We start from the raw sequence: 8,905 nt of genomic DNA, 5'->3' as shown, positions 1-8,905 counted from the left end.
AAGAGCGGGCTGAGCATAAGCCTTGCTGTGAAGTGTATAGCACATTCTTCTTTAAGACCAGGGATTGGTACTAAAAACAATACCATGGCAGAGGGGTTGAAACTACATCATCTCTGAGATTGCTTCCCACCAAAACCATTCTGTGATTCTAACACACGCAAAAAAAAAACCCAACCCCCAAAACAATAAAACAAAACCAAAATAAACAAGAGCCAAACCTCCTTCTATATATGTTCACACCCTGCAGTAGGGCAATGAAACAGGCCAGGCAGGCAGGAAGCAGATCTTATGATCAAGCTGCTGTCCCCAGGCTTTACCTCTAGGATTTCCTTGTTAATTTTTTAAATCTTTCTGGACCTTGCTATCTCATTTGTAAAATTATGGCTTGAAATATTGCTTTTGTCTTTTCTTCACATAACATTAAATTATGTCAATGAATGATTGTTAGGGGCTGGCATAACATAATCATGGGAAAAATACTACTAGCTTTTGAATCTACAGTCCACTCAGATAAAATCAAACTTAATGTGTGAATATCAAAGATTGTTTTCTAAAATTACAAATGCTGGACAAATTCAAGATATGTTTAATTAAACCCCTTGGAGCATCTTGGGTGAAAGTCACCCTACAATTGTTTATTCTCATATTTCTATACTGGATTAGGGAGTAGCAGGTTTCCCATTTTTCTCATTCAGCCTTTCTTGAGAAGGCATGTTCAATGCTTTGATACTGTCTCTTTTGTAAATGGTAAGATCATTGTTTCTAAGAAATGGCACAAGCCCAGAGCACATGTTCCACTTGTGTTTGTCTGAAAGGTTACCACGATGGTGCCACACTGTGCTGACAAATGTGACCAAGCCATTGCTGCCAGTAACAGTCCATGCCTTGGTTAAACCTCTGGTAATAACCGCTGCTGAAAAATGCAGAGCTGAAGAAACCATGTGATAAAGCTACTTGTCAAGAAACAAGCCATTAGCTCTAGTTTTACATGTAATAGCACTAGCAATGTATTTCACATCTGGGTATATGTTTAGCGCCTTTTATTTTTTCTTGGAAAACCATGTTGTAAGAAATTACTTAGTCTAGCTGAGATTTAACAAAGCAGTTCTATTACATTTTATGTTGTGGAAAATGATGTTGAAAGAAAAACATATTCAACAGGAAAGAGGCTGTGCCCTTTCCTAATGGTTGTTTCCCTCAGGAAAGAGGCTGTTGACTGCAAGAACTTGCCATTCCGCAGCTCTCCAGGAACTTTGGGATCATGGTTCTAGTTGCTGTTAATTAATGGGAGACACTCATCTGTATGAAAGCAAGTCCTGCTGAGAGCAGGAAAAATTCAGCTAATTCCTTTTTTTCTCTTTCCTTCTTCAAAGTTTTTTCAACTTTGTGAATGATTGCAATTACTATTTTGAAATCAGTAAGCACAAAAGATTTCAGGTTTCATATAGACCACTGTTATTAAAAGGAAAAAAAAAAGGCTGTAATAAGTACAGTGGTGTGAAACGAAATCAGTCATGTTACTACTGGAAAATGTGTTGCAATTATCAAGCAACTAGAATGTCTGGGGATTATTTTCAATTAATTTGACATACATGACATTTGACATACCCGACATTCATTCCCTTTGCTGTACACACAGCTATTTCCACAGTAGCCAATAAAATTAAGCTGTCCATACACCTTCAGGCTCTGCTCTCATATGCAGTTTAATTTGCCAATAAGAATAATGCAGCTTCCTGAGGATAAATGACTCAGGGCTTGCTGGCTCAAGGTGTGCACAGACAAAATCACCCCCTTCTGGTCATTACTCGCTGGGATCAGCATGTTCTGATTATTGCTGTGTAATTAGCTAATAAGGCCCCTTTCAAAGTGGAAGAGAACTGCTTTCTCTGAGCACAATGTGCACTGCATCTATCACGGGTTTATTCATTCCAGATGAATCTGATTCCCATTTAAGAAGATGTATTCTGGGAACATAATATCTCTATTGTAGTGTTTCTGTTGTTTCCGACACTTCAAAAATAAAAGATGGTGACAATTATCAATTACTTTAATCTGAAGCAAATTTTTAAGAAGTAACATACATTGGGCCCAGTGTTTTGGCTTGAGTATAAAATAGTAGAGGTGAAGGAGGAAACTGATATTTCAGAGTAATAGATTTACTTGTGGGACTTGGAGAAGATGGCATATATTCTGAACAACATATTTTCGCTTTCTGTTGTCCAGAAATTGAGATATCTTTGATTTTGTGTCTACTATTACATTCCTATTTACTGCTAAATGTATTTTTGAAATAATTGCTTTGAGGAGTAGCTAGTCCTGAAAAGTAACTATCTTGAGTTGTGTTAATTTAATGCATATGTTGCATGGCTTTTAAGTCTAAGTTGCCAGGCCAAGGGTTTTGTAACTCCAAGCACCTTAACATTAGTTCTTTCCTTGTCAGACCATAGACTAAATTAATTGAACAGAATATTCACAAATATTGTATTCCTAAATAAAAAGAGACCCCATTGTGATCAGGTGAAATTATTGTACAATCATAAATGAATATTCACAGACAGGATGGTGGTGGTGGTGGTTGGTTTTAGTTGTTTCTTTTGTTTTGTTGGGTTTTTTTCTCTTTAGCAGTATTTGGCCCAGATTAACTGATCAACTTCTCAAGTTAGAAAACATATCCTACTCATTACTCTGGAAAAGTTCAATGAATTTATGCTCTGTCCAGCCAAAATTGCCTCAATCCATAATTAGTAGCAGCCTGACCTTTTTCATTATTAAAAGGTCTTTTACAAGATACTAAGACCAACAACTGTCAGCATCCTGAAATGGAACTTTTGATTCCCTTACTGATATTTTCTGACCAATGGAGTTGTTACAGGTTTGTATAAGCAATGAACACAGTATCTCTCTCCTAATACCATCAGATCAACAGTAGTCTATTTTAAATTATAAATCTCTGAAATTAATGGGAGCACCTTTTTGGCCTTTTGTGGAACAACAAAACCTGAAGAAGAGGTTGAGCAGGGAGAGTGAGCCTGGCAAGGGGAGCCTGACAGACTAGACTGCTTGTGCCTGAGGAAGGGAAGGCACCTCAGAGCCCCCTTCTATCTCTGGGCAGGTCACTGAGAAGATGGAGCCGTGCTTTCCAGAACAGTGCAAGGCAGCAGGATGAGAGAGTGTATGTCTAAGCTGAAACAGGAGGAACCCACATTACATACAATGTGAAGCTTTTTTCCCTGTAGGGACAGTCCTGTGTAGAGCAGGTTGCTAAGGGAGGCAGTGGGGTCTGTGTTCTTGGAGCTTTTCAGGACTGGTCTGGAGAAAGCCCCAGGCCACGTGATCTCACATTCTTGCTGCTGCTGTTTTGAGTGGATGGCTGCAATGGGTACCTCCTGCCATCTCTTCCAGACTGGGTTACAAAAGCCCTTTAGAAAAGAGACCAGGACACCTCTGTGCCATGACTATTTGCTTAAAGCCATGGAGTCTCTTCCAGTCCTAGACATGTAAGATTCTTTTCTATTTATTCACTCTCGTTTTTAAACCAATTTATAGTTTGAAAACCTTGCTGGCCCATTTTCCACTCAATGTCTGACTCATGCTGTGACACACTCATGTCATACTTTTCAGTATCTCAAAACTTCCTTAACAACCAGTTCTCTTGCAAAAGCTAAGAAACTCAAGATGTTTTATGAGGTACTGCAAACAGTCTTTCTTTTTACATACATACATATATATATATACACACACACACACACACATATATATATATACACACACATATAAAAATACACACACACACACACACACGCATATACACACACCTCACTGACTAACTATTCAACATGTTCTGCTTGCTTTATATGCATTGGAGTGATCAGCCTTTAAAAGTCAACTGCATCCCTGGGTGCCACAGAGCTCATACTGTACGGTTGGTGCAGTATGTATTTGCATTTGTAGTTAGGGCAAAAGAGTTTTTCTTCTATGATTGAATTTTCACAGCCTGGGGATTACCTCAGTGAGGATTCTGCTGTGCATTTCTGCTCTCTGCTGATTTCTCAAATGCACTGTATCTTGTTTACAGTCTTCTGCTGCTATCATGCAAACTTACTCTGTAATTGAGTCTGTTTCATGTTTTAGCTCATTGCTCAGGTTACAAGCAAGCTGCTGTGCACTGGAGCTCTAGCAGCTACAGCCGATGATAGATTTTTAGATTTCAGGCAACATTTTTCCCTATTATCTTATAAGAAACATTCCAACACATTAGCCAGCACTTCGAAGATATTTTAGTGCACTCATTTTTCAATTGCGACTTTGCAAAGAAGAGCCAAGTACAATTTACCACCACCATTCAAGACTTCAAGTTATCTTTACCTTCCGCCACTCAATAATTAAATCCACTGTCTGGCAGAATTTGTTTTCCAAGTTCAATGGATAACCTGTTTCTCCAGCTACAACTAAAGAGCATTGACTCTGGAAAATGGAAGGAGAGAATGGAGCATGGAGAATACAGAAAGCTGGGGGTAATGCCACAAAGACCTTAACCTTTCAGATTAGCTGTATCTTCTTGTTGTCTGCAAAGCAAAAAAACTTCACTAAGCATTTGGGCAGATTAAAGAACAGCAGTGGCAGATGTGTTGCCATGGTAGATTCAAGATGGCTCATTTTCTGTCGGCTGAATCTCCTACAATTGATTATTTGATTTTCCACTATTTTGCCTGAGATTGCTATCAAATTAAGCCACCATCTGTCATTCTGTTTGCTCTGGCTGAAGTGTGGACAATGTTGCAGCTCTTCCAGGCATCAGACATTTTCTCTGGCCTCTGATAGAATCTATTTTCTATATAAAATCAACTGTCTAGAACATTCCACAGAAAATTTACTTCATGACTTGGGAAAAAGTTACCTGCCCTGTTGTCTCAGGTGTTTATCCACTATAAGCTTAGTGTGCTTCATCTTCTGCTGGCCTGGGAATCATTTCATCTTTGTCAGGAAAATACTTCAAGTACCTCATCTTGCCTTTTTCCAGATAAAAAGTAGTAAATTATTCTATAAAGGTTGCTCCTAATGAGAGAGAAAGAGGTGTTCATTAAACAGGTGCCCTTCTTGATTTCGCTCTTTTCTTTTCTTTTCTTTTCTTAAAACATTTAAATGAAGTTGTTTTGTTCTTTGCCCAGCCTGCCATAAATCTTTATGTAACGTATTAACTTCTCTTATTACACCTTTCTATACTCTGAGCTAGAAAACGCATTAATTTTACCTATTCCTCCTTGTTTCTTTTTTGTTTATATAGCTTCTATCTGGTCTGTGTTTATTTAACAGGACCGTTTAAGCAAAAAAATTTCTCTGCCTCGACTGTAGCTTTTCGACTATCTAAAACTTTTCTCAAAGAAAGACAATATCCATTCTTGTTCCTTCTCTTTTATCTGGGCCTCTCTTTCAAATGAAGCTGCCTAAAACTATCCTCATATGCAATAGAAGAACTGTCTCCTTTTTATCACTGTCACTAATCCATGAATCTTGCCTTACACGATTCAGAAAGAACTGGAACAGGTAAAACTGTTAGACTTTGAAGACCTCCAAGTGGGAATGTATACAATGAAACTTTGGGGAGAAGAAAACCAACTTTTTTTCCATTATCTTTTAACACAAAATAAAGTGTGTGAACATTTACAGAAAACTTGACCACCACCACCACCCCACCAAAAAAAAAAAAAAACAACCAACCACAAAAAAACCCCCAAACAAACAAACAAAAAAACCAGAGGAAACTAGCTAGCAGTCTGAAGGGGTGAACAGATGTGATAGGAACAGAACAGACAGGATCAAGCAGCATCAGGTAGCATTCAAGTCAAAGATGCAAATTTCATAATAGCAACCTAAGACAACAGTTTTACTGTCTACCTCTATACTCTTCTCATTGGTTTGCAATGGTCAATCTACTCATATGTGTCAAACATGGAAAAAAAAGAGAGCTAAAAAAGGAAAATCAAACCAGTTCAAAGGTGATATAAGTAATGTTCAGTCCTTTTGTGTGTGTGTGTGTGTGTGTGCTCTGGACTGTAGTTCAAAGTCTCTACGGTGAGCAACAGTTCCTGTGACACATGCTGTAATTGTTCCATCTGTGTTATACCTGTTTTATTTCTCTCAACCAGGTTAAAAGCAATGCTTTTAACATTCTAGACATGCAATTCCTCCCACTAGTAGTCTGTAATGTCAATTATATTGTGTCTTCTTTAAAATAAGAAATTTCCAATTCTTTTTGCATCTTGCTGCAATTTCTACCAACTGGAATGCTAGTTCTTTTCACTTTTTCTATCATTGTAGGTCAATTTATTTATGATTTGCTGAGTTAACGTTGATGTTATATTTGTCTCATTTTCATACTCCCTTCTATTTTTAAACCACTGCCTTCCTTAGTGCTCCACTTCCCTTCATTCCCAATAATTACTGCTGCAACACAGGAAATACTGGTCACCCAGTCTTTAAAAAAATCCTTCTGTTTAAGGCTCTGGGAAAACCCATTTCGCTCTACTAATATGACTAATGATGTATCTCCATTATTTCTATCCCATTCCTGTCTCACTCTTGGGGCCAGAAAACGTGGAGCCATTTTTCTCCCATCTGTCTGGTTTGATATGGTATTGGTCACAGAGTAGACCATCACTAGCAGTGTTTTTCTGGATGTTTTCATAATACTGTCTAGTTCCAGGAGTTCAAGTAAAAGGGTCAGCATTTGTGCTTTTCTTCTCCAAAGAGACTGCATACACTATCCTATTCTTGAGCCATTGAGAGGTAAGGATGCCCATTAGGTAATGTCCTGAGCTGCTAACTGAGTTTTGCTTCTTCACCGACAAGTTTCTTGGCAGCTGACTTACCAACAACCTGGTAACCACATGATTTCTCCAGCCGTATTCAAAACTGTTTCCCCTTCTCATCTTTTCTAGCAGTCTCCAGTCTAGACCATACATGAGTATGAGTACTGGGACGTGTCAGAGAATAGTGTGGTTTTCATCCAGTCTTGTGGAAATTTCTGAATATCACCAAGAACTTGAAGTAATTTTATTCTGATATTTAAAACAATCGGGTTTTGAAAGTGTTATTTGATCTGGACCAACACTGCTATCTGCCAGCTTTGTAGAGTGAAGGATTCTTTAAGACCAATAAAGGTCTCAGCTGAAGCTCCCTCAGTTGTATGGTTGAGGACAAGAAGGTCACAATGTTTTCCTACAGCTTGAGAAACATAAGGTGCCAGTAGGGTTCCCCATATGAAACTGCAGAGCACATATTTGTTATTTATGCATAAGCAAACACAGAGATGCTAGCAGAACTAAAAATCAAACCATATGACGCTATAGTGATATTTTTTCTTAATATTTTGTTCTTGACGGGGATAAAACAGTGCAATCAAAGGTAATAGAAATGTTGGGAGTTCCTATATTTGGACAATGACTGGTAAATAACCTCCAGAGAAAATACTTCCTTCAGATGAAGGGACTTCAATTATTGCTTTTAAGATCCATGCAGGGCAATTTTGATTTTACTTAATCTGATCACGCCTTCGTTGAACTCTGAGCTGCATCTGGGTATATGAGAAAAGGCTGGAACCATGATTATTCTGTAAGCAAATGATGATGTTGCAGCATTATTTGTGAGGTGTGGTCTTGAGCAGCAGAGAAGTGAAAGGGAAGGAATTGAGCATAAATGAGTATAAAACAAATTACTGTGAAGTTACATTTCAAATGTGCAAGTCTGTGCCATGTATTTTGAGTGATAGCCTGTGTCCCCTTTCACACAGAGGAAGGCAGTATGTACACCTGATGCTGTAACTACTCTAAACTCAGTATCTTCTTGAGCTACACTGCTGCTCTGCCAGCTTCAAAGTTCCCAAAAGTTTTTTGGGAAAATGGAGGAAAGATGAGAGGAGAGGGATGAAGAGAAGGAAGAGAAGAGGAGGGGGCAAAGATACAGGAACTCTCTAAGAGATTTAAGCTTATCTCGAAATTCTGGTGTGAAGACTTCCTCAGGTGCTTGCTTAGGAACAGATCACAAAGCAGCCTCTGCCCGGCCCGGGGTCCCTCCTGGACCTCAAAGCTGAAGTGAGTCACATCCCTGTGCCTCAGAGCACCGAGCAAGCCGAGCTTTCCTACCTGGCAAGCCCTCGATACTAGAGCAGAGACAGGCGCCCCAGCGGGACGCAGTCTCCATGGCACAGAGGGGCTCTGACCACGCAGGGACCGCGCCACCCCCACTCGCACCAACACCGCCGGGGCGCGGAACAGCGGGGTCGGAGGGCGCGCACTGAGCTCGGGTGGTGCTCAAGCACCGCCTAAGGAGCTCAGGCTTGGTTTCCACTCGTCAAAAGTCCATGAGTCCAAACTCGTCCACTTTCCAAAGGTCACATCCGCTGCGCGCGCCAGAAAGGACGCGGCGACCCCGAGCAAGCGCCCGCGAACGTGTGCACGGGTCCCGGTCACGGTGCAGGGAGTGCCAGAGCCTGGCGCTGCTCAGAAGAGCAAAAAGTGCCGGAGCCTGGCGGCTGCAGAAACACCAGCTGTGTGAGGTACGACCAGGGGGGCGATCTGCTCAGCCTGGTAGCAGAACTGAGGGAAGAAGTAGAAAGGCCAAGAAGTATAAAGGGAGTCTGAGAAGGAGACTGGCTGATGGAGCCTTACTGTGGCACCCCCCAGACAAGCACACCTAACATCCACACCTCAAGAAGCAATGGGTCTCATACCCCCTCAGCACCAAGGTGAAGGAGGGGAACTCAGAGAAATTTATTGGTTCTAAACTTTTGGAAGACACAGTCACCAGGAACAATCTGTTCAGTTCATAATATTTCATAATAAATCAGTTTTTAATGAAGAATATGATTTGATAAGCTATTTTTTCCTTTGTGCCCAGCAAATTC

The sequence above is a fragment of the Corvus brachyrhynchos genome, unplaced genomic scaffold, assembly GCF_000691975.1.
Source record: "Corvus brachyrhynchos isolate BGI_N302 unplaced genomic scaffold, ASM69197v1 scaffold42, whole genome shotgun sequence".
Classification (NCBI taxonomy): domain Eukaryota; kingdom Metazoa; phylum Chordata; class Aves; order Passeriformes; family Corvidae; genus Corvus; species Corvus brachyrhynchos.
This window is presented reverse-complemented; position numbering follows the sequence as displayed.